The 25710-nt window shown below is 40.3% G+C and overlaps 2 long non-coding RNA genes across 2 annotated transcripts in view; one reads left to right on the top strand and one right to left on the bottom strand.

The window, feature by feature from the left end:
* The window catches only part of LOC127476986 (uncharacterized), a 44969-nt gene that overhangs the window by 13747 nt on the left and 5512 nt on the right, over window positions 1–25710 (top strand). Inside the window, exon 2 of the long non-coding RNA XR_007906800.1 lies at window positions 1044–1121. This is a non-coding gene — a long non-coding RNA (uncharacterized LOC127476986). The remainder of the gene's footprint in view (window positions 1–1043; window positions 1122–25710) is intronic.
* LOC127476988 (uncharacterized) lies at window positions 21730–24715 on the bottom strand. The gene is made up of 3 exons (XR_007906802.1): window positions 24499–24715; window positions 23936–24119; window positions 21730–21794 (listed from the first exon to the last, which is right to left on the bottom strand). It is a non-coding gene; the product is annotated as an uncharacterized LOC127476988 (long non-coding RNA).

The raw sequence follows: 25710 nt of genomic DNA, 5'->3' as shown, positions 1-25710 counted from the left end.
TTTGAGATAGAATCAAAGAATTCCATCTTTTTAATTAGTCTGTTAAAGGCAGGAGCACCTAAAACAAATATTTAACTCTGTTGTTGAACACTACTGCCAAAGTCATGAAGAGGAAATTTATAGGGAGCTCTAAAGTCACTCAACAATTATTTCCTTGGGTTATGACTTCTCAAATTGCTGTTTATTGCCAATAGCACTACATTTCAACATAAATAGGATTCATGGGATTAGTGCACTGTCCTGGTAAAGATGTTTAATCTTCACTTTAAATGAAATATGGTAATTGAACCCCTTTCTTGTTGTGTAAGAAGTGCCTTTAAACAAGGTTGGCTATTTTTATACACACTAATGAATCTCTAGGTAAAATGCCTTTTTGGTCAGAAGCCAGGCTTGCCTAGTTACCTGATGTTCTCAGTAAATACAAAGCATGAGGTGAAGAGGTAGAAGAGGAAGGGAAATGTTCTATTAAGAAGGAAGAATTAACCAATACTGCTTAAAATACTTTATCAGCAATGAGAGAGAAAAAGAAAACCCTCAGGTACTAAATAGATAGTTCAAATTCCAGACACTTTAGTGTTTACAAAAAAAGCCTTACGAGTGTTTCGTTTTTATTTTTGTTTGGTTTGGTTTTTTTTTAATAAGTTTGATAAACTCACCCCCTCTTTTGGTTGATTGGGTTTTTTTGGTGGCAGGACTGAAGCACAGCATACTTTAGCAGAGAGCTGGAGACAGGATTACCTCCCAGTTTTAGGATGAGCACTTTCAAGTAGAGTTAAAGAATGCTCGCAATTCACAATGGGATTTGCTTTGTCAGAGATGAAACAATTCCAAAAAGTCCAGAAAAATAAGGGACCCCATCTTGTTACTTCATTACTTCTAGGGGTTGCAAGATAGCAAGCATTTAAGATCACTTTAAACAGTTGAATACATCACTGAGCTGCTTATTGTTGGAGTCTTTTAAAGTCCCATGCCAAAGGCAGTCAATACCTTTGAGAGAGTCTCAGAAGCACTTTTTACTGAGTCTTTCAATTCTCCTTCCTCAGCTACAGGGGTCATTGCAGCTCCGTTTGAAGGATGAACACACCATACCTAGGCACCCCCAGCACAAACTTTTCACCGAGGTAGGTATACATTTAGAGGGGGTGGGAGGGAGGGACACATGGTGCTATTTTAACATTTGCTGATTTCAGCTAGTGAATTATGGAACCCTATTTTTGCATCTTTGGCTTCCCTCACTGTCAGGGTACAGCTGACTTGTAAGGCTTCAGAGGCTGCACATACTCTAGGAAATTAATCAGGGTTTAATCACCTTTTCTGTGGCTCTGTGGCAAATGGCACAACACAGCTCCAATCCACACATACAGACAATCTCCTGCTGTAATGTATGGCCTTGTTCTTTCTGACCACTGGGACCAAGCAGTGGCTTCTACCATGCCCTGAGAAATGTGCAGGCACTGCAGGGAGGAAGGCTGGCTGTTCCAGGTGACAACTGTCAATAAAACAAAACAGACATTACAGCCCTGTTCCCTGCCCCGGTGCTCACTCCACAGGGATACAGGGTCTGACCATGAGCTCAGACCCACCTGTACCTAGGACAGTGGTGTGACCACTGTCCCCTACAAGAGTCAGAAAGTCAGAAATCCACCAACAAGCACTGTTTCCCAAAGGGTGAACTAGAAAGGATTTGCTGAGGATGCACCCTTGCAACTCATTGCCCTAAATATCCCAACAAGTAAGAATTTTTCCAGGGTCCCAGAAAAAATTAACCAGGTTCTCCTCCCTCAAAAACATTGCTGAGTCAAACCATGCAAAAAAAAGAAAATATTTGCCCAACAATATTTAAAATCCCCCTACCCAGCAGTGGGAGATGCCTGTGAAACAGGAAAGGGAAGAATCAGCAGAAGCACAACCCGCTCCTTGCTTGGTGGAAAAGCCAAACCTCCAAGGTGGCCACCACATATCACTGCAGCCTGGGCAGGGCGTGCCTTGGAGCTGGATTTGGGAATTGTGTGGTTTTCCTAGGCTGAAGGACTTGGCAATAGAGGAAGTGCTCTCCCTGCTAGGTCTCTTCCTAGAAGTTCTCATTTTGTACATTAGGACAAGTTCTTGTTTTCCATACTGAAAAAATGAATTTTTGGTCACTTCTGATTTCTATCACGAGGAGCAATGACACAGTGATTTCTGATTTTGTGTGACTGCCAGGAAGCTGCTAAATGACTTCGCACATCTGATGTTCCCAAAAGTTAACCTGCAAATTTATTAGGACACCAGATGCAAGGAATCATATTCATCATCTGTTCCTTTTTTCAGAAAATGATCTCCTCTGCTTTCCCCTTATTTTACCTTATAGATTTTGAGACAGTGGAATTCAAATTTATAGGTCTATTCTGGTTAATTCTGGTTAATGCTAATTCTTAAATTTTTTAGGACGGCAACACAGAAGCACTTTGTCAAATTCAGAAGGGCCTGGTTAAAAAAACAGAAACATATTTCTCCTCTTTGCTCCCTGTATGCTCCCTTGTTACAATCCCAACTATATTAGACTGTAGCTGTGATCCTCTCTGCCAAAACAATGTAGTGACATTTCTGAAAATTGGTGAATGATTGTTAAAATTCATCCAGGTCATTTTGAAAAATATAGAAATACTTTCAGGATAAAACATTCATATTGCAAGTAATATAACTGGCATCAAATACCATTCTTCACCTATTTTAACTGCCTTTTTTGTATAACATTCTTAAAAAAAATTTAGAAATAGTTCTACCTGGTTTTATGATGTCCGAATCAGTGATGTTCTAGCAAAAATTAATTCAACAGTGAAGTCTTGCCAACAGATTCCATATTTTTCAGGATTCATCAAATCATTCTTTCTGCACATGGAGCTGTTATCCTTCTTGCTTCCCTATAAACCACAATGTATGGAATAACAAATCACAAACATAAAAAATGCATGATTTCAAATGTATTAAAGCACCTGTCATTAAAGTGAAGATGTTCAACTCTCTTCAGATTAGAAGGCAGTGGCATTTAGTAAACAGGCTATGTACATAGAGCTAACATCTTTTAGACAAGATCAGCACTATTGTCCTATGCTAAAGTCCCTTACAGGTATTACATGAGCATATTTTAACTAGATTGTTTTGATGTCGTAGTTGAGCACAATTGTGCAAGGAGACACTGCTGGTATGTCATAGCTGGAGAGAAAAAAGAAAAGTTCTGCACTGAACATAATGAAGTATAGCAAAAGGGACCTGGGGGTCCTGGTCAAGAGCAAATTGAATCCAAGTCAGCAGTGCCCTGGCAGCCAGGAAGGCCAAGTGTGTCCTGGGGGGCATCAGGCAAAACATCACCAGCTGGTTGAGGGAGGGGATTGTCCCGCTCTGCTCTGCACTGGGGCGGCCTCACCTTGAATGTTGTGTGCAGTTTTGGGCACCACAATGTAAGAAAGATATTAAGCCATTAGAGAGTGTCCAAAGGAAGGCAGCAAAGATGGTGAAGGGCCCTGAGGGGAAGCCATATGAGGAGTGGCTGAGGGCACTTGGTCTGTTCAGGAGAAGAGGAGACTGAGGGGAGACCTCATTGCAGTTACAACTTCCTTGTGAGGGGAAGAGGAGGGGCAGACATTGATGTCTTCTCTGTGGTGATCAGTGATAGGACCAGAGGGAGTGACATGAAGCTGAGTCAGAGGAAGCTTATGTTGGATATTAGGAAATGGTTCTTCATCCAGAGTATGGTTGGGCACTGGAACACCCAGGGAAGTGGTCACAGCACCAATCCTGCCAGAGTTCAAGAGGTGTTTGGACAATGCTCTCAGGCACATGGTGTGATTCTTGGGGTTGTGCAGGGCCATGAGCTGGACTTCAATGATCCTTGTGGGTCCCTTGCAATTCCGGATATTCTATGATTCTATGACAACTCTGGCTGGTATACTTGTATTTGCCTTTTCCTAATGGCATAGTACAGCAGACCTGGTGAGACATTCTTCATTGCACTTGCTGGTTAATTTAAGAGTCAGTCACTGACTGATTTGTGCCAAGAATTCGGAGTTGAGTATTGTGAATTGTCTCTCTGGCATTTATGCAGTTAAACAAGGCCTATACCCACACACACAGCCACCAGTTGTTAAAGTGCTAGACACTCCCAATTTCTAGAGGTCTGGACAGGTTGTAAAAAAAAGGGAGTGTTTAGCAGAGTCCTGGCTTTTATAGACTCAAGAGCATCCTACTCACAAACTGGAAGTAGAGAGATCTACACAAACAGGACAACCCTCAAAAACCAAACCAACCTCTCATCCCAATTCCTCAAAACAGCTTTACAAAAAGATTTTGCAACAGTGATTTGTATGAAGAACATTTGTATGTTACCCACAAAAACTCTTGTCTAACACAAACCCCCACATTTTCATAAATTAGATTGTACGTAACCATAGAGACATAGGTCTTCTATACACAGTTCACCAAATGTGAATTTACTCAGATAAGGACTACTGTCAAGCTCTCTAAAACTGTGGAACTAACTTTGAGCTCCTTGATTTTGGTTTATATTCAATATTGAATCCAATCTTAGGACCTCATCCACTATTTCATTAATTCACCACAACTGTTCAGAGACTGTGCCTATGTAACACATCCAATCATAACCCAAAGCAGTTTGCATACATTTTCAAAGATCTTATATCAAATATATACAGTGTCACAGCAGCACAGTAACCAATAACCATACCTACCTTTGGCAAACATTCATCTAAGAATGATAAATATGCCAAGCACTGAAAGCTACATCATCTTACTCCAACTACTGAGCTTTTCTTAGTGCTTCTGAAGCAATTAGCAACAATTCTAGTTTCCAGGGTTTGCATCTATAACAAAACCACTTAATTTTGGATGTCCAATTAGCTTCAAGTTCAAATCTTTCATTCATCCTTAGAGCATACTGCAATGAAAATGCCTTTGAGCTCAACTTCAGCCTTTTTATCTAAACTCACACTGCATAAAGATGTTCTTTCTGATTGTAGATAGTTTTTCAAAGACCACTTAATATAAAAGCAGACAATACTATGAAAATTTAAAAATAGAATAGTATAGTATTTGTATCATGGTAATATATTTATGCAGGTACATAGCTATGATTCAAAGAACAGCTTACTCATTGTCTAATGGTGAAGACAAATGACAATCAGTGAGTACAGCAGTTACTTAATAAAGAGCTTAGTCATTTGCTTGATAATAAATTGTAAAAGCCTAGGTTCCTGTTAAGCACAATGGAGAAGTCAATACATAAACCATTACTTAGCAATGTTATAATAAACTTCAAAACTTGTCTTTTTTAAACTGGCATCTGACAGCTGCTGAGGCAGCTGTGATGAATTTTTTTTCTGGGAATCTAATTACTTGCAAAGCTTTCTTTTGCAATGTGGTTTGCTGAGTAGCTTGCTGCAAATAGTTTTGTTCATATGCATTTCTAATTAAGGGCACGTATGCCAAATTTAGGATTAAATGTTTCAATTTTTGTAGTTATTTAATCCCTTCAAAAATTTGACTCATGAAATCTTGCAGCATATTCAAAGTGCTAAGTCATGAAAAGAGAATGTGTTAATAATTTGTTATTCACACCTACTAGCTATAATGATATGATAAACTACATAATTGCCTCCCAATAGCTTTTGACTGAAGAAGGACCATGGAACTTGATGTGGTTTTAATGTAATAGCTGAGGATTTTTGTAGTGCTGAAAAGTCCTTGTCAACATCTGGCTCTGTGCTACACTTACTCTATTCATTTTTGTAAATAAAGGTTCCAGAGAGCAAAAGTACTTCATTAAAACTGGCAAGTGAATTGATTCACCACTCCCCAGACTAACAAGCATAATCTTCAGATCATTAACTAGAGTCAAGATTAATTAGACCTGTAGCTATCCTTCAGACAGTCATCTACGTCCCACCTTTCAAGTGCACCATTCTCTTGTGCACCTGGGAATACAGCTCTGTACGTGCAGAAGAGTCAGAATGGGTCATCAGAAACTGAGTATGAGATGATAAGGTGATCTGCAGAGTCAGGACCTCTGAGCTTAGGGTCATATCCTTCCTTCCCTGCTTCAATTCGGAGCCAGACATACAGCATATACAGGCACTACCCAGTAACTCACACTGCTAGATAAACTAGTAATATGCTTATTGCTCTAGATTTGCTAACCTTTAAGTCTAAAAGAAAAAAAAAAAACACAACATTTTCTGAATGTCTTAGTGAAAATAGTACATCTTCAGTGAGTCCCTGTAAGAGCCTCACTGAAGATGGGCTGTCTAGCACATCCCATTCCAGGTTAGCTGGCCAGGAGTGACACTGCCACAACACAAACACACAGCTGCTTAAGACTGGGATAATATACATCTCCAGAAACAAACACAACAGCTTGTTCTCCAGCAGGTCAAAACAAGATAAAAATAATGATTTGGGAAACAAAACCAAATTCTTTGTTTAATTAAATGTGGCAGCATTTTGTTGTTGTTCTTAAAGAGCCTCTCTGTGCTCACAAACGGCTCCGATCACCTCACCATCAGAGCACTGCAGAACCAAGAATTAACTACTGGGAATCACAGAATATTCTGAGTTGGAAGGGACCCACAAGGATCATTGAGTCCAACTCTTTAGTAAATGGCTCATATGGGGATCAAACCTGCAACCTTGGCGTTATTAGTATCATGCTCTAACCAACTCACCGCTCCTTCGAGGTGAGGAGATACCAGCTGTTTCACAGATGGGAGCCTGCAGCATAGATTGATTTTACCAAGTAACTTACCCAATGTTAAACTGTAAATGAGAGGCAAAGCAGAAAATTGAACCCAGATTTCCCAAGTCTCAGCCCAAGATCCTACTCACAAGAAGACTCACACTTTTTAAAAGTGGGTACCTCTGGTTTATTTCTGGCACTTCCAGGTTCTGATGAGGCTGGAAATATTCCAGTAAAAGAAGGAAGTGGGCATGAGTGTGAAAAAAATGAAACAAATAAAAGTGTAACAAAATTTTTTTTGCAACTTCAAACTTGGTTTAAGCTAAGGACAAATCTTAGAAGGTTTTTTTCCAAAGCAAATTAATCTCTAAATTAAAGTCCATGACTTCTGATCTGAATTTCCTTTTCAAAACAGGTTCATAGTTGTATCTAAAAACATGAAAGATAATAAAGCAATTTAGGAAGTCAGGCCTTCAAGGTTCATCCTAAAGTTACTTCTGAGCATAGTCTTATGGAGCCCAAAATGTTGGATCTGCTGCCCGAGACACAAATTTCCTGACCTCTCCACAAACTGGATCAAGGAATGAGAATGGCAGATAATAAATTGGTTTTCTTGATGGAAGTGTTTTTCTTCTTGTTTGTCTCTCTCCTAACTGTCTGACTGTTGGGTCAGACAACCATTGCTCCTGGTGCAAGAAAACTGTGGCACAAAGATTGAAAGGGACAGTGCTTTTAGCAACATGTAGCTGCCACCAAACCCCATTAAATGAGGAAAATTTGGTCACAGATTAAGGTAACAATTTCTTTTGGACTGAGATGAAGAAGGGCTTGTCTCCTTTGCTCTTACTTGCCTAAAGTATTTTTCCAGAGTGGTACCACCATGACTGTGCAAATGTTGTGGTATTCTGACCAGCTACAACTTCTGTGGGATAGAGAAATCTGTCTTTCACAGAGTCATTGACTCAAAACAGACACAAATTGCGGGTGTGGATCCACCATTAGACTATCTTGTAGGATAAGTTCAGACCTGATCAGGCACAAAAGTCATGATCACATACCTCTTGGCTAATCAGTTATGTTTAAACTTTTTAAAACATCAAAACAAAAAAACTTTGACATTTACAGAAAGACTGTGTGCTGTGCTTTATGTCATGGAGCCCTACATTTCTAGTAAGGTACAAGGTTCCCTGAACCCAAATTTATTATCTATTGGAACCACGGTCAAAAATTTGCACACACTGCCCATCTGCATACTCCACTGTAATTGCTTCAGTTTCCAGAAGGCAACAAATTGCTAAAATGGGTGTTTTTTTTAGTTTAACACCAGGATCCCAACAAGATGAAAACAGCTTGTGGTAAATGTAATAGCTAGGAGCCTGAACAATAGCCATTAGGACAACAGCCTAAATCCTGTGGTGCCTCTGGAAAATGTGTGAACGGTCTTGCTAGCGTAGTGATAAGAAGTTTAAATTAACATGCATTGGCATCTCTGGGAGTCCTACAGTAGCCCCAAGATAAGAAATCATTAAGCTGGTGCTTCTTCCTCATGGTTGACCTTGGTTGGATTTAAGCAGAGATTTAAAGTGGACATCACTTTACATGCTTCTCCAAGCAGAGATGCGTGGTTCTGAATTAGGACCAAAAAAACCCCAAATCAGATCACACCACCTCTCCACTCAAAAAAAAAAAAAAAGACAACCCTTATGACGAAATAAATAAATAATAAAAAGTAGTTCTATTTAAAGACATCACCTTAATTGGAAAGATTAATCTAGTAATTAGGTGATTAGACTTTTCATGCCCACCCAAGTCAATAAGTCCGCAAGCCATAGACCATCCAGAGATGTGGACCCACTGTACATCCTCAGTGACATGTAAGGTACCATCACCTACCTAAACATTTAAGACTTCATAAATAAATTTAAAAAAATATATAAAGGGCACTTCAATTGTAGAGGGCAGTTTTAGGGCAGTGTGAGGTTCCACAAAGCAGAAGTACACAAAACTTCCAGTTTTCACTGTGCAAATGTGTGCATGTGAAAAACGATATGGCTGATTAGTAGCTGCAAACCTTTTTCCACAGCACTGAATTATCCGTATTGACTAACAAAGGAGAATTCACCCCCCCAAGTGAAAGTGGACATATTCCTCATGAGGCAACAGCATGCATTTGCTTCCTTGCAAAGTACTGTTATTTTCGAAGTAAAACTTCTGGAGCAGCAGGACAGTTTTTGGGGTGGGTTCCTGACTTTCACTTTTGCTATATAATCAAACTGAAAGAAAAGAGGAGGAAAGTTCAACTTCTTTAAAAAAAAATTCTTGGTTTTTTGCACTTTCCTGTTTTCTGGCCAACAGTGAGAGTTCATTCCTCACAAAGGGCCGACAGTGCTCAAAGTTACAGCACACAGCACCATGTCCTACATTTTTCAAAAATTTCCTTAACTCTACTGAGTGCTAGGCCCCACACCACCCCTTCTGTGGAAAAAGCACTGGGAGGCAGCAACAGAAGGCAGGAAGACAAAATAAAGTGTACCTCAGGGTTTCCTTGGTGTAGCAAGGCAGAGAGGAAAACAGTGGAATTAGAAAACTGTATTATTTCCCAGCTTGCACTCGAGGATTAACAAGAGTCTGCCAAGGTGCCAGAAGCTCGAGTCATCCCTACAAGTTTGGGCTTTGGGGCCCCTTCCTTCAGTGGCGTGGTTCTGCTCAGGTCACATTGCTAACTGGCTCCCCTAGCAGTTGCTTGATGGGATTTGGAGTAATCTCTTGATCATGTTCCTCAACTCATACAGCAGTTAAAATAATGGAAAAAAGAAGGAAAAAATACTTTAACCAGTTTCTGTGTCCCTCTTCTAATTATAATTTTTTTCTTCACAAGTAAAAAAAGAGACATGAAGAAAGGAGAGACTTTTACTTTGTCTTTTACTGCTGAGCAATTTAAATTTTTTCCCCCCATGTACAGTACTAGCAGATTTTACTAATCAGAGAGCATGTCACATCATGGATCTGAGAGTGGATATCATCTTAACTTCATAGTCTCAGCTTTTGCATCTATCACATGGTTAAAACACGTACCAGAAGTGTGTGGGAAGGAGCAGAAATGGACCTGAAGCTGCAGCTTCCCAGACTGGCAAGTGGGTATCAGGCTCTGCAACGCCCAGACACTTATCAGTTAACATGAAGCCAACTTGTGTTGAGCAAAAGGGCCAATACAGTTAAGAAAGATACTGCAAGGGGCGTGAGAGAGGGTGGTATTAAAAACCAAAGTCAATGCAGAGGAGCTGTTGCTTAGAGTAGAAGTATTGCTACACAGTTTGAATAGACTTCCTGTGGCTGCCCTCCGAGACAACATCTGGCAATGCAGCCTGGTGTACCAGAGAGGGAACTCCTCTGGTAAGGCTATAGAAAATAGAAACATAACCACAAAGGTGGGAGAGCAGGTTCATAACCTGTGCCCAGCCTCCTATAGTAACTGTTGGTATTTGTTGTAGTCTTGTTAAGCTTATTTGACACGTAGTTGCCTAGACAATCATCTACCATTTCAGATCTGCAGGAACAATAGCCAGCTGAAAACATATGGATTCAAAATTTTAGAGTGCCTTTTTGTAACAATAGCAGGCACTGCAACAGTATACACCAAGGGAATCCCATCTGGGCCTGGGTTTTTTGAGTTTTTTTGATCGTAGAAGTAATATTTTTGGGTTTGTCGTAGTTTATATAGTAAAAACAGGCAAATTGTGTCACTTTTTAAAAAGTGATAAATTTAAAAACAAGAAGTGAAACAGTGGAGATACCTGAAACTACAACAATTCTGCTAGCTTTGCTACACTACCAACAGAAATAGTCCTGTCCTGTTTAGATAGACTTTGTTTTGCTACATGACTACATATGCAGTGAAGTGATATCAAGTCCTGAGGGTCCACTCCTTTGATGAGTTAAGCACACAAAGGCCCACATTTTGATGCAATCTGATATCATATATTTAAGTCCTAGACAAACTGCAACTGTGAGGAAGTGATAAACAGAACTTCCTGCACAAAGCTGCCTGAGATAACACTTTCCATGGACTGGAAAAAAAGAGACATGATTGCTACAGAACTAAAAGGGAACTGTTCTGCTCTTAATAAATAACCCTTTCTTTTTCACGTGGCTATTGCAAAAGCCAAAGCACAAGTGACTAAGATTTGTTAAGTTGCAAAGTGGTTCTACTCACACATTTCTGAAATGATTCTTTTGAGGAACTACACTTAATTCTTAGCTCCAGATCCATGTTCTCCCAAAGGCTCCTGCACTGCAGCTGGAGCCCTGCAACTCAGAAACCACTCAGCTAGTATTTTTACTTACATTTTAAAGAAAGTTTTAGAGAAAGCTAAATTAAAAAGTTTAGTCAAATGGAGAAATAAGAAGGGATTGTTTAAAGAATAAGGCTAGATTGTCTTCAGTGAGGGAAAAATCCTGTAGGAAACATGATTATTTCCTTCTCATGGAATTTTCTCTTGATTTTGCATCAGTATCACCTCAAACTCCAAGAAATTTAATATATCTATAATTACTTTGTGTTCGATTTGTGATTGTTTGAACTACCAAGTTTTCCTCACACTGAAAGTCGTGGGAGAAATGAGCTTCCAATGTGAGTACTTAATGCACCCCAGAAGTTGTCTGGGCATTTTTTTACTAGAATTTAGAAAATGTTTGAAATATGGAGGTATTTCTTCGTAAACAAAATGACTAAAGCACAAAATAAAAATCCATGGAAGTTAAAGGTCTAAAGCACATGCAATTTCTAATACAAATTATCAAGAATTCATAATAAATTGTTCACCACTTGCTAAGGGGTGGGAGTGAAACCACACTTGTAAAATACACTTACCCATCATCAAAAGCATAGACAAATCACTGAAGCTGCAGACATCTACTTTCACCTCATATGGTGATGTCCTAGAACCAGCCTTGATGTTGAGTCCTCCATCTGAGACACCAGAAGGCTCCAGACTCAGGACATTACAACCTGTTCTGTATAGAAAAAGGGTCTTTGTTAACATTCACCAGTTCTGTGCATTTCTTTTTGCACTTTATGTTTCTACTATTTTTTTGAGAAGCTCAGACTGTGTTAAAAGTCATGAGAGAAGCCATTGCAGTATATTAAAAATCAATCAAATGCTACCCATTGTTGAAAGTTTATAAAAAGCTTCTGCTCCTATTGCAAGTTTGTGAAGGAATAAGGGAAGCACAATGATTGATTAAATTAATGTGACAGCTCTGCAGTGATATTCTCAAATATTTGCCCTGTACAGTGTTTCTTGACACATAAAGAGCCGTAATATCATCATTTCTTCTGGTCCCTTTTGCATCCCACACATTGCTGACGGGACCAAAACCTTACCAGGGTCCACGCAGCGAGCTGACATCAGAGCAGTGTTGAAGCTGCCAGCAGCACAGCTGTGCTGAGCCCAGGCAAACTAAGGCAGAGCCACGCAGGGCTTTCAGTCTGTGAAATACCAATTTATTAAAAACAAACCACCTTTTCAGCAGCCTTTTTATTTGGCCCATTTCAGGACGCTGGGTTAGAGCAGAGCCACACCAACGGAGCACCAGCCCCAGCAGCAATCCGTGTGCCAGGCAGGAAGGAGGAGAATCAGATTTGAGTCTGAAGAAATGGTAAATGGAAGCACAGTTCAGTGATTGCTGATAACTATGCTGTCACAGTAAGTGGCTGCAGAAAATACCAGGCCTAACCATTATTTTTCTGATAGCCTCTTAGCCACACACTTAGGCAAAGAAACAAATGCTATGGATTACTACAGGCTTCTTATGATTTACAAGATAGTAACTGCCATGGTGGCACCAGCAGGTAAAAAGTTTTAAAATAAATGGTAAAATACACAAGTTTTCATCAATTTTGGCCTATTTCCATTGTTTTTACAATATATGACAAATATGGAAATATTTGTAGTCTAATTCAAAACTGATTGAGTCTTACACACTTGTTAATTTTATTCTGAGCTCTTGTACACTCCCTCCCCTGGAGAGATTCGTCTTGCAGATAAATTGATCTAAGCAGTTAGATAGCGATTTGTATTTTTCAGGTGCAAGCTGTTTTTGAATAAAAAAAAAATTAAATCACTTTTCTTCATGAGCTCAAGGGCTGCTTGCTCACTTGGGAATTACAGTAAAAATTATTAAACAAACATTTTTATCATTGTCAAAACAAGTTTCATTTTCATTATACTAAGTTATCTTGAAACCAATATTTAGTATAACACTTCAGTGACTAGCTTATTGTTACTTAGATAGCCCAGTGATAGGCACCTCAGGAAAAACAAAAATAGGCAGTAGACCAAATTACAAGTAGCAAACATTCTCAGTCTCCTCCTCCTTTACTATGAATACAACTGCAAATCTCCACATGGTGGTAATCTCATAATGGGCTTGAGTTCTTTATTTTGGCTATGAATTAATTATTGATTTTTCTACTGCAAAAACAAGCCTGCCAAGCAGACACTTGTGACTACAGAAAGAGTGCTCATCTGATGTGAATCAGTGGAGGAGAAATATTGTGCGTCAGCAACTGATCCTTAAAACAAATAAAATGTCACTTAAATATTGTAAAAACAGAAAACAAAAACCCATTTGATTTTTTAGTGTTGCAAATGGGATACTGTGCCAGCTTTGCTCTGCATAAAAAGTCTCAAAAAGCTCTCCTGGGAATGTTTATATTGTGTTTCTATCCAGGCTTCATATTTGCTTTGAAATGTGACAACAGTTTGACTGTTTTCATGTTAAAAGCTTCCTGCCTTTGTCATGAAAGGAGCTTTTCATCAATATCTATAGACAACAGTCATAACAGGAATTCAGGAACACTGCTGCAAACTTTATGAGCGCTTACCTGGAAGTGCTTGCACCCCAGTGCCATCCCTACATCCCCCCTCAGTCCATGTCTGCAGCAAGTGTCAGTACCCTAAACCCCAAACCCTACAGAGGGAAAGCAGAGGGCAGCTGGGCCCAAATCCAGCACCTGCTGCCTGAATGAGAGGAGGCAAGAGCTGGGCAGGAGGTGCCAGCTGAGTCTGAAAGTGGAAGGACAAAGAGAGATGTGGAGAAGAAGAGAACATGGAGAGGGAATCTGGGTGCAATAACAGCAGGAGAAGAGGTCTGCTAAGATGCTCTTGGAAATGCCTGTTTCACACCCCAGCTGGTTTTGGTCAGCACTTGTAATTATGAAGATTCTTCTCTCAAATATAATCTGACAGAGGATTTCAGAATGGACTATAAGATCTATCCTGCTAACCTTAACTGCACATTTCAGAGCCCCTGTGGATGCAGGAGAAATGCTGATAATATAAAGCTAGCTGTGCTATCAGTTACAGAGTTATGTATGCATTTAAAGCTTTTTGGAAAAATATTATTCGTTTTCTGTTCTAGTATGATAGAATAAGAACTCTGACAAGTGTGCTTAGATCCTATTGTAGTGTGAAAAGCAACCAGTACAAAACATTTTAAAGAGGTTTTTATGTACCTAAATACAAAAACACTTGTATACATATACAGAAAAATATTGAACATGAAAAACTCATACACGTATTCACATATCAGTTTGTGGTTTGATCTTTTTATATTGGACACTAAAGAGCAGCTTACTGTTTCCACCACCCCCAAGTCAAGTAAACTACTCACATCCCAGTATCTTAGAATATATTGACTTCCACTTACAGAAAATTCTACCCAAAAGATAAGTCTATGCACAAGACTGAAATAATAACAACTGATCAGGCAGAAGTCACAGTGTCTTTGCCTAGAAGAATTAGTTACCTCAAAACTTAACTGCAATGAAATTGGAAAGTATGATTCGCCTTTCAGGTTGTTTTAGTTGAGTAACAAATAGACTGAACTTCCTTTTTTTCAAAGTGTAGTCAAAGTGATTATGCAAAGTGTACAATACTAAACAGCTAATTAAACAGCGACCCCGAATCTTTACAGCTGAATAAGCTGCTAAAAAAAAAAAAGGCCTGAAAACCTGTGCCTTGTGCACAAGTTTAAAAAAAAATTGAGCTACTCTAGCAAATCATCTCCCCACACATTTTTTTTCTGTGCAAAAAACTACCATCTACAGGATTCAGTGTATTTTTCTGTCAGAGCACTTTCTGTCTGAGGCTCCCAGGGGAGACATTCTATTTCCTAATCAAGAAGGTAAACCATCAAGAAAGTAAAAGAATAACGCAAAGTACTGTGATAAAACCCAGATCTCCAGTATCTTCGTTCAGGACTAAAACCTAATTACGTCACACTGAAGAAACAAGAGAATCTTGAACTTTTCCTAAGGTAGTTTTTAGATGACCTTTGAGTTGTGTGTACCTTCTTCCCATCAGATATGTGCAGAAAATGGAACAAAATATTATAGAAGTAAATTTTAATAAGACTCACGTACTTTGGGAAACATGGCAGGATCTCCTTATAACTGCAAAGTAAAAGACAATTTTTGAACTTTTTCCTTGAAGTAGGCTAGATATCTGGGACCACGTAATTCCGGTGGGTTTAGGGAACTATTCAGCACAGTGGAAAAGCATACTCCAAAACTGATGCATTTGTCTACGCTTCCTAAGCTTCCCGACTTTGACAATGTTACCACTGACTTACTGAGGTAAAGCTAAGAGCAGTGGCAGGGTTTGTTTCTAATGCCTGCTTGAAAAGTTCTGGGGTTCTCTGGACACTGATCAGTTAAGTGCAATTTCTTTAAACTTCAGTGAAAAGCTACCAACTGTCTTCCTCTAGTATTTTTTCCTCTTTTTTTGAAACTTGAAGAGAACCTGAAGTAAATTAATTCTTGGTTAAGCACCACATTAGTCTGTCACAGAAGGTTAGGCCCTCAACAGCAGTAATTGAATGCCTTTAGCTGTTCATTATGCACACTAATGGACACTCTTAACTATGAGAAAACAACCATCACTACCCAGGACCTGTTTTAGCAGGAACAGCATCTGTAGCAGTTTTTTTAAATCAGACCTGGGACTGTTTCTTTCCAGCTCCCATTATTGTAGGCAGTTGTGTTCAGAGCTCTATGCTGAAGAAAAGCTAGTGAACATCACACAAACAGGCACCTAAAGGGTACACAATTCTTGGAACAAAAAACCCTTTACCACTCTCTATTACTTCACGAGGGAATGCTTATTAACCTTTTGTCTGGATTAGGACACTTAGTTATTAAACCCATTTTATCAATTTCATTTTCAGAAACCTCTTAGCACTTGTTTAAACCTCTTCTCTGCATTTACATATGTTTAATGATGCACTACTTTATGATGCAGGTCACCCATTGCTTTTGGGATATATACACTTTTAAACAAACAAAAGTAATTCAGAAAAATACTTCAATAATAAAAAAGACAATTTAATGCTTTTCCCATCTTTTATGATAGAAATACCACTTTGTACAATGGGCACTATTGCTAGACTTTTATTTTAACAGCCAGGAATGCTGACTCAAGTACTTAGCTTATTATCCTGTTATCTGGGAGTGGGGTCCTCAACAGTATAGAAAACTATGTGAGACATTCTTGATACCCTACTTAATTTACTTTACTATGTCTCCAAGGTGTTAAGTGAAGTCTGTCACTGTCCCAGAAAAGTTACTTAAGCCTGTGGCTTTCACAAACTTATATAGCTCATCTATCTTCCAATTCACCTGGGGATTACAGAAGACCTCAGCTGAGTCCTAGCTTTTAACGAGCTTACCCAGAGCACAGGACAGAGATACCAAACTTGCTTCTCCTCTGGAAGGCCATGGCTCAAGCAGGGCTACAAAGACAACGGTGTCAGAGTTAGACCTGCTTCCCTTCTACTTCTAGTCAGACAGCCAGGAAAAAGCTGACTGTATGATTTCTATAAATCATAATTTCCTAAATGTGGTGGGTCGCTGAATTTCAGCTAACCCACAACATCAATTTTTTTACGTGTGCTGAAGATTAAGATGCATGGTTAACAAACATTATGAGGTTATGTGCCTCAAAAGACTTGCTGAGGTTACCTACCATTGCCTGGAGAAGCTTTGCTGAAACTTCGGTTTTCCAGCAAATTTGCGCTAACCTAAATGCACGCCGTGACTGAAAGAGGCAGCCCTGTCCCTGCTCAGATGAGTTTTCTTAGTGTGGCTCTTCTGAGCATGAGCAGTCACGAAACTATTTAGCCAGTGAGATCAGGGAACTTCTGCTGAAAATTAACCTGAAAAAATACAAATAAAGTGGTTAGTTTTCACTAGTGTGAATTTTCACAAAGTGTGTGGGAACAATGACTGAGGAGAGAAGGGCCAGAAAAACTATTTTGGCTGCAAGTTCTTAATGCAATGGTGGTACCATCAGGAGGGGATTGAGAGCTACTGCTGGACTAGCAGGAGGTCTTTGCAATGACTTAAAACTGAGTTGTTTTGAAATAGTATGTTTGCCATATGTTTCTATGCTGCCTCCTGCTGAGGATGCTAAAGAGCTCAGCAAGGCTCACAAACAGCTCCTTGGTAGGTATTATCACTCCTATTTTACAGGATTGAGGACGTGGACAAAGCTTGGATGATTTGCCTGAAGCAAAAAGCAAGTTAGTGGAAGAGAGAGAGAAAAACAAAGCCACTGATTCTGGATTCGCACCCCTATGTTAATTAATAAATCAATTGTGACCAACATGCAGAACATTAAGAAATGCCCCCTGAGCATTTACTAGCAAGTTAGGCAAATGAGCAGCTGCGTAGCCACAGCAGTGCTTGGTCGGCTGCACAGGCAGAGAACAGCAGAGCACACAGAACTAGCACCCGTGGGGCACTGCACCCTGCAAGCCTGGTGAGAATAAACAAGGGCAGGCAACCCAGGAAAGGCACAAGATGGGATTTTGACATAGATGCAAACAGAGCAGATTTTAACATCAGGTTAACATCTTGAGGGTGAAGGGTGTTGGCTGGTTTCTACACTGTGCTGTCCATGGTGGGGCTCTGCATCCTGCACAGGATCTTGCTGGTTGCAAGATGCAGGAGGCAGCCACTGTTTTGTCATCCCTGGCAAGTCAAAATAAAAGGTGCAAACTCTAGCAAGCTCCAAATAAGCCAGATTTCATTTATCCAGACTTTGGGCAATGTCTACTGCTCATTTTTGGAAAAAAAATATCCTGTACAAGAAAGACTTGGGCAGAACTGAAGCATTCAAACTTAAAAGTGTGTAATCCAGCTTCTTCCCCTAACACTTGGGGCAGATTTAATTTTCCCAGCATTGACCCTTTGCTGCATGTATGAGCAGGCAGGCCTTCCCCAATGCGGCCACTCTTGCCTGCTTCACTTTATCTTAATTATCTGGTCTCACTAGTTGTTTAGCTGATGCTATGCAAGAGCTTCCTTTTTTATTTTACTCTCCATAAACATTTTTAACCACTAATAGAAATGCTGTTTTATTGACCCAGAAAGTTGCCTCATAAGAATCAGGTGTTTCAGTGAGGATGACGTTGCAGAGGACAGGAACACTGCAAATCTGTGGGCTCTGGTGACACAGGGCTCATTCACAGGGGCTCACAGCAGACACACATCTCTGCAGTTGTTCTTGTTCTGCCTTGGCAGAAGCCCCGGAGTGGGAGCAGTGACAAGGATGGGACAGAAGTCCCTCGGAGGAGAAGGGTAACCTGTGGCCTGGCAGACAACAATTCAGTTCTTCATCACTTCCCAGATTCCAGGAGAACACCAGTCTGGAGATCTTAATCAAGGAAGCATCTGGATGTCCAATTTTAGTGCTAGACAGCCTTTCCCAACCAGCTACCATGCCAAGTGCTTGCTCTCAGTTCCTATACCAGGACACGCATGACACTGACCTGTGACATTTAGACAAAATAAGGTCATAAAAGGGAGCTGAGAAATGTTTGAAACCATTCACTGGGCATGGATTTCCACTGTGACATATGTTAGGAAGGCTTTTCCCAGACAGGAACAGGAGCTGGAAATAAAGGCTCCAACCTCTCATCAGTGCCACAAGATTTACCAGCTTCTCTCTCTTTAAGCTTCCCGCTTCATATACCCCAGGGACAGGCATTAGCAAACATCATGAGAGGAGTCACAATAACAAATAATCTGTGTTAATCATGGAACTTTATAAAGTAAAATATAAAATAAACACTGTAAGAGCAATAATTTCCTATGTGATTTTATCCTCTGAACTTTCCAGAGTTGGTTGAACTGGCCTGTTTACAGATATTTGCTACAGCTTGATTTCAGATGAATTAGTGCAAATTCAGAATAAACAACCTAGAAATAGTGGAGGAGCTTTGTGCTTCCACTACCACGACCAAGAGCAGGACATAACTTACTGAAGGACATCCTGAGGCCAGACTTGGGAAATGCTTAGAACATACAACATAACCAAACTCTTTCAGGCAGGAATGCCTCCTCCAACCATAAACAATATATTAAAGGCAACTTCCTAAAACATTTCCTGGAAAGAAATTTATGTCATAGTTACAGGCATTTCCCCAACATTTTCATCTTTGTTCCTTCAATCTTTGATAGTGTGGGAAGGAAATCAGACAGCTTGTGGATATTGCTGCTACCCTTCAATCCTACTGATAATAGTTGTGGAAACATACACATAAGAATAACTTCCTGAATGAAACAATATTTAGCACATATAGACACCTTTGTTCTTGTTGTCTGGAGAATATATAGTTATACACAATTATAGTGTAGACTTTTATATGACCATTAGGATGTGTGAATGCTCTCTTTGAAAAAAGAAAAGAGCCGAATCAGGTGGGTTTTTTCCAGGCAGGACAAACAGATATGTGCTAACTCCATTTTTCTTAAGCCAGTTGTATCATAACAGGAAGTATTACTCATTTTAACTTTTTGTACAATAATTCAGCATCAAATTTATGAAGAACAGTAGACAGAACTTTCCCCTCTTACTTCATTACCTTGAACAGGAGAAGAAGCCAATGTGTCACCAGCTGAAACACATTCAGTCACAGGACTGAGGACATAGGGCTTTGATATTCCTGCCCTCAAAATTACAGAGAATCTACGATTTTGTTTGACTCAGGCATAAAAAGAACAGAAACTCATGAGAAATATATCTGTCATGGCAAGATGATAAAAAATACAAAGCAGCTGAATTTCCCCAAGTGTTTAGACTTTATAATTTTGTAAGACAGTACTAACTTGGGAACATAAAAATGGCCATATTGGGTCAGACCAAAAGTCCACATAAGCAAGTATCCTCCAGCAATTACCAACCGTGTTGGATAATTAAGAAAGAACAAGAAAAAACAATGGGGGGGGGGGGGAGGGAAAGGAACCAAAACAGAGCAAAGTGAAAAAAATCTCTTACAACTGTGTACACTTACCTACTTACTTCATCAGAGAAGCTAAAGGACAAGAAGGACCTAATCACTGCTCCTCATAGAAAGGAGGCTGCTCCTCCAGGCTACTCCTCCAGAAGGAAGGCAAGGGATCAAACTGGGCCAGAGGAAGTAAATTAAGAACAAAGAGACAACAGGTGTTCCTTATTTTTATTTGTGGTAGGTGAGTACTAGGGTTGTCATTTCCTGAAGCAGAATTCAGATAATGATTTATAAGGAATAGCTTTTCCCTCCTCTGAGGTGGAACATGAAGAGATTATAATATGCTTCTATTTCACCTGTACTGAATAATTAGCAATTTTATTTTCTAGGCTACATGACTTTGACTTTGCACATGTTACTGCAAAGTGCTGTCATCATGCCTCTCTAATTTCAAATCAATACAGAATTAGCAGTTCTGACATTACATAATGGGTTAAACCCCATATAATTTTCCCCTTCCAAGCCAGTATTTGAGCCCATTGTCCAACACATCTGAACAAGATTATTTGAGTCTGACATTGGATGGAAATAAAGAATGCTTATCGCTTTTCCCAAATTTTAGTTTAGATACATCAGTATTCAAAATAAGGTGGGTTGTTTTTTTTTTTTACTTTAGTAGAACATTTCTTTGATTCATATATTGATTTTATTCACTTTATTTCTCCTCTGGCTGGCAAGGATAGGAGAAGACCTTGGTTTCTTACATCAGGCACAACTAATTTCAAGTACAAAGATCCTAATTCCCATCACTCTGCACACCTTGCATAGTTATTCACCTAATCCTATGTCTGATTAGTAGCATCTGATATTTAAAAAAATTGAATACAGCAGAAATTAGACCTGCATATTTCAATCTACAGTGTTTTAAGGTACGTTATGTCATATTAGAGAACCATATTAGAGTTTCTCTTGTAACAAAACCAATGTGTTTTATTTAATTTATTTCAGCCTAAGATGCTGTAGCGGGTTGACCCTGGCCAGACACCAGGTACCCACTAAAGCCTCTCTCTTGCTCCCCTCTGCAACCTGACAGTAGAGACAAAAAAAAACCAACAAAGGATTCATGAATTGAGATAACAGCTAGGAGAGGTCACTTACTGATCACAGACTCAAATAAATTAAATTTATTACTGATTTACAGGATCAGAATAAAAGAGTGAGAAGTAAAATAATCTTAAAAACACCTTCCCCCCACCCCTCCTTCCTTCCAAGTTCTACCTCTTCTCCTCCAGCAGTGCAAGGGGACGGGGAATGGGGGTTACAGTCAGTTGTTTTTTCTGGCACTGCTCAGAGAGAGAAGTCCTTCCCCTTCTCCCATGGGGTCCCTCCCACAGGAGACAGTCCTTAATGGACCTCTCCAGTGTGAGTCCATCCCTCAAGAAACAGTTCTTCCCAAACTGCTGTCCCGTGGGTCACTCCTCCATGGGATGCAGTCCTTCATGAATGAGCTGTACTGGCGTGGGTCCCTCACAGGGGCCACAAGTCCTACCAGAGAACAGCTGCTCCAGCATGGGCTGCAGTTTCCCAGCAGGACCCTGCTCCATCATGGGCCTCCCATGGGGTCACAGTCTCCTTCAGGCATCCACCTGCTCCAGCATGGGCTCCTCCATGGGCTGCAGGGGGGTCTCTGCACCCCAATGGTGCTCCATGGGCTGCAGGGGCACTACAGATGGCAAGGACATAATCATATCTGTTTCTTCATTCTTCCAGCTGCCTGGAAAAACAGTAAGCATTTACAAGATCAAAGCATGTGGAGAACAGTTTCTCTTGGTGTTTAATTAAAGAAGCAAAGTAAAAAATAACTTTTCTGCATTAAACACATTGGCTTAAAGTTTGAACAAACCTGAGTGCTTTTTAAATTGAAATCTGTAAAACAGCCTAATGACTGATCCTTTACTCTTTCTAATATGCCTGAGATTATAACCTTAATCTATGTTTATAATTTAATTCTAAACCTTACTCTAAGAATGTCTCTTCTTTTGGTTTCCTGACTGGAAGACTGAGCTGTGTTATAACAGGGATAAGACATCCCTGACAGTCAAATCTTCAGGAGCAGGCCAGGATGGCTTCGTCCACCACATAGGCAGGGAAGGATTTTTTTCTGAAATTCAGTGGATGCAGAAAGGCCAACATCAAATACTTTCGAAAATCTCATCCTAGTCAGGGTATTTAATTTTCTGGTTTGCCCTCTAAGGTGAGTTCATAGAGATTTAGGTTTTGGTACTGCACTTGTTCCATCTAAGCAGCAGTTACGTAATAACACCAGCCAGCCACCACGCTGGTCCATCAGCTAATAAATATGCAACCAGTAGTAGGAGTTGTGTGGGAAATGTAAGGGGACAAGAAGTCAAAAAAGAAGCTGTGTAAGTTTAGTGCAGTTTCTTTTACCCCTCCAGTGATATATACATATATATATAAGGATACCAAGATGTTTGAGAGAACAAAAGACTAAATTTGATGACTTAGTAGAACTCTTTCTGCCTTTGGTTTGTGCTTTTTTTGGGACGTCTCTACCCACGTCGTTGTCCCATTAAAGCTGTGGCCAGGGCAACCCTGAGAACTATTTATGTGAACACGAGCATCTTCAGCATATTAGAGGACTTCAAAGCACAACATTCACCATTTCCATTAGCAGTGTTAAAACTGTGAGTTCCCCTGTCCCAGAAAAGTCAGAAAATTGAGAAAAGTATGTTTGTTTTACACATCACATAGGTTCTTATTTGCATTCTGATTCTTTTGGTCCTGTAGCTGCACATTTTCTAATTTCTCTTTGACAATGTTACAGGGTCTTTGGACTTTTTGGTTGGTTGGTTGGTTTTTTAATGAAAGATCAGATTATCACACAACGGCAAAAGCTGAGGCTGAAAAAACTTGGTGTAATAGGCAATGCACTGCAAAGAGTTGGCGACACCTCTGCTGTGCGACCCTGGGCCAGTCTGTGCCTTTTTGCTCCCTTTCCACTGAGTAAATAGATGCCAGACGGGCAACTCTCTGTGTACCAATCTCACACATGAAAGCTGCTGAGACAGTGAGATCACAGAGACCTTTGCTTTGGTGTCATCATCCTGGAAAGACAGAAGTACTGAATCAAAGGCATCAGGTCTTTCATGTGAATAAAGTGCTGATCTCACAAGCTCTGAGGCCTCTGCTGACTGGCACTGCTGAGCACAGAAGAGCTGCCTTTGCACCAGGTCAGCAAACAAAAGGTGCTGTTCCAGTGGACCCAGAGGCTGATGCCACCTCTGCAGGTTCCCATGAGAATTTTAATCTCTACACTAGCACAAGTGCTGACTTCAACCCACCACCAAAAGGTAGTTTTGCCTTGATAATGACAGAGAAACATGAGCTGTTTTAAAGAATTTGTAGCTGCAATTGCTGGGCCTGAGCACAGGAGCAAGGCAGCTACCTAGACTTGTCAGACACATACCACATGAGTTGGCGTCGGTAGGAGGGAAGATCTTTTTACTGCTTTTAGCTAAACAGATAACTCCATTTCCTAGCTGGAGGAGGAGTGCAGGATTGCTCCCAGCCCCCAGAGCATCTCTGCCCCTCCTTCAAGGCCCTGCAGGGAGGATAGACTGTGAAACCCCCCCCAGTGTTGCCACAGCATCCAGCCAGGGCAGAGCCTTTGTGCCCCTGGGGACAGCGTGGCGGGCGGAAGGGTGGGCCCAGGGAAGGAAGGAGTGGGTGGACTGCAAGTATGCACAAATATGCATGACTCTCCTCCCACCTTCTAGTGGGTCTTACTGGGGAAATTGTTTTAATACCCCATCTTCTGCTCTTCCCAAAGCAGAGACAGAAACTAAAGCCCTGTTTGCTGAAATTGCCACTGGTCACAGGGAAGGATTATCTTACCCTTGGGCTGGTGGTGGCTGAACATTATCAGCTAGGACAGAACTATCCAGGAACAGAGATAAGAGGCACCTGAATTTCTTGAAACAGGTTGTGTCCTCAGGTTTTGACATCTCCACAGAGTGTAAGATTTCAGTGCTGGAACTACTTTTCCTTACGTTTCGGTAGGGGAAAAATTAATTTATGCCTGTAAATTGAAAAGCATTGCTTTAAACATCCTGAGCAGCTGGCTTTCCACATACTTTCCCTACCAAAAGCCAGTCACCAAAGGTAAATGCTCCCTTAATTCATGCATATGCTGACAAGGGCTTCAATGGTATCAACAGGAAAAAAAAAGGAAAGCAAATGGGCAGGATGAGTTGTGCTCTTTACAAGTCAGTGACTTAATTGCCCTTGCACTTCTGGAGACAGGGCAAAGTTCAGGTTTGACCTGAAATTCTGCAATTCATTTTGTTTAGATAATTGTAAAAATGTGCCAGTCTTCCTAAACAGACACATAATTCATATTTCTAATGATGTTACTACACTGAAGACAGAGGCTGTTTTGCAACTAATTCACTAATTACCCAGGAGAGCTTCAGCCAGTCCTGCAGGAAGCCATTCCCTGCCAGTGCGGGTGAGGGACCAAGCACTGCACGTTTGAGTAGCCCTTCCTGCTGGTGTTGCATGTGTCTTTCCATTACTACTTTTCTGACTTTGATAAAACCAGTAAAGCTCTCATTCTGTAAGCAGACTCTGATGAAATAGAAGGTTCTGTGGGAGAAACAGGACTCCCCGTCTCGTTTTTAATTCCTCAGGCTGTCACAGCTGTCCCAGCAGCGTTGTGGCTCAGTCAGCAGAACAGTGACACAGGATCTATGTCTGAAACCAAAAAGAAAGACAGAGGTGGATTAGAAATTAATGGTAAATAATTCTGTTGCATTTATAACAAGACATGACATAATTTGGACTTTACAAGAAAAGTGTAGCATAGCATTTGTATAACTTGAGGACTTGTCCTGTTCTGGAGGAATGGTTGGAACCATTTCATACCTGGGCTTCCACCATCTCAGGCAACGTAGGTGGCTTTAACCACCTCAAGCACATCTCTAGTTGGGCCTGTGAGTATATCAGCTCTTCCCAGTGGAAATGGCAAATAATACAATAGAAGTCAGCAGGAATAATGACATTCCCAATGCTGATCTTTTGAGCACAGGGTACTTGATGCTGGCATATCCACGTTCTATGTAAGAGCTGGGGTGCAGGGTAACATGTTGTCCACTCTGACAACCCCAAGTGGGTAAAAGCACATGCCTGGAGAGAGTTTTAGAGCTAGAGTATCCTCTAGAATCATCTTATCTGGTCAACAGAGACAGTATAATTTGGTCCATTTCAGTTTTGACCTTTATTGTGGAAAAAATTTTTCCTTTCTACCTGTGCACAAAAGGAAATCTTTGAAAATGCCCAAGCAAAGAAAAAAAAATGTCCCTATGAAGTAGAAACTCAGAATTAGGGAAGAAATAGAAGTCCAGTGGTAGTTTTAGCTCCAGTTTCAGCTACCTTGGCAAAAAGAATGTGGTATTTAGATAATTTTTGGCCACTCAGTCAATTTAAGCTATTTTTGTACTATCAAAACCCAATTTATAGTCTTAAATTTATCTACTGTAATACAGCCAAATTAACTTTAAAGATCAATCTGTTATAAAATGATCAAAACCAAAGGTTTTAAGGAAAAGCTGACCCCTCTCCATAGCAGCACAAATGCTACAAGAGGCAGCTGTAATGGCATAAATGGACAG

The sequence above is a fragment of the Manacus candei genome, unplaced genomic scaffold (assembly GCF_025592945.1).
Source record: "Manacus candei isolate 608988 ecotype Guabito, Panama unplaced genomic scaffold, ASM2559294v1 h1tg000050l, whole genome shotgun sequence".
NCBI lineage: Eukaryota > Metazoa > Chordata > Aves > Passeriformes > Pipridae > Manacus > Manacus candei.
The sequence above is the reverse complement of the archived record's forward strand: the minus strand, read 5'-3'. Positions and strand labels throughout refer to the sequence as shown.